We start from the raw sequence: 1,309 nt of genomic DNA, 5'->3' as shown, positions 1-1,309 counted from the left end.
GTCCAAAAAGTTCCTCAGAACAAACCGAAGCGACGGCGACTTGAGCGTACGTTCTGCGTGTGCGTGAGACGTAATACGTCTCCATAACAGCAGGTGGCGCTAATCTGTATTCTCGCCCCAAAAATAACCCTAACCCATTTGAAGAGAGAAATAGGCCGTGCAGTTGCTGAATCTGTGTTCATTTCAGATCAACAAAGGTCAGTTTAAAAGAGTTTCGTCAGATTTTGAGAGGCGTTCGTCACTCATCCCGCTCGTCATTTCCGGGTTAGCACTCCACCAATCAGATTGGTCATGGAGTCCGACTGCCCACTGGGGGTGTGCCCAAAATGAAGGCCGACGGCTCCTCCGACCGACGACAGCACGGAACAGACTTGAGTCACCGACCTCGCCAGACTGTCCAACGGCCGATAATTGGGTTGGTGTGTCAGCGCCTTAAGTCTCTGATGGAACAACAATCTGTGAAACTGGTCCAGTATTAAACCAGAACCAAGCTGTAATGTAACCCTACAGGACTAATGTTCAGCAGCAGTTAGAGTCACTAAAAGTTCTGTTGTTGCTGCTGACAGACTCAGATTATTATTCTAAGTGTCTGACAACATTATGGGATGGATCCCTACAGAGATAGACCTTTTAGTTAAAGAGTAAGATCCTTTTAGTTTAACATGAAACAGCCCCGAAATCACCATCACCAAACCCACCAGACTCCATGTAAATAATCAGGACTTTTAGTGTGTATAGAGCCAGCATATTTCCACCAGACTCCATGTAAATAATCAGTACTTTTAGCGTGTATAGAGCCAGCATATTTCCACATGTAAATGGGTGAATTAAGGGTTTATTTCAACCAAACCAGAGTGGTGATTGTCAAGTCAAACTGGAGCAAAGACTGGTTAAATCCCAAGCAGCTGTTTAAAGCAGACAGTTGTTAAAGTGGGCGGAACCAATGTGTCCTGCCGAGTTTCCGTCCCCGGTGCTTTAAAAAGGAGAGATCGGAGGTAAAACACAGGACATTCACACATGTCCCGCGTGTCAAGTTTCCTAAAGTCGCTTTCTTCTTTTCCGTCCCGTTCTTCCCGCGTGTCACGGAACTGTAAGCCCACCCTCGACCTTTTCCTTAACTTAAGGGGCCGTGTTTATTTAACGAAATTCTTCCGTGGGCCCATCACGGAATGTTTTGCGATTCCGTGAAACTGCCACAGATTTTGAGTTAAAGGGCCGTGTTGATTTCATGGAATTTTGTGAGATCAGGTTGGCACTGAGTTGACCATTCTCTGGGATCTGTTTTCATGCTCATTGAATGCGTCTCTAG

The sequence above is a fragment of the Sander lucioperca genome, chromosome 16 (genome assembly GCF_008315115.2).
Source record: "Sander lucioperca isolate FBNREF2018 chromosome 16, SLUC_FBN_1.2, whole genome shotgun sequence".
In the NCBI taxonomy this organism is placed as follows: domain Eukaryota; kingdom Metazoa; phylum Chordata; class Actinopteri; order Perciformes; family Percidae; genus Sander; species Sander lucioperca.
Note: the sequence above shows the minus strand (reverse complement) of the source record.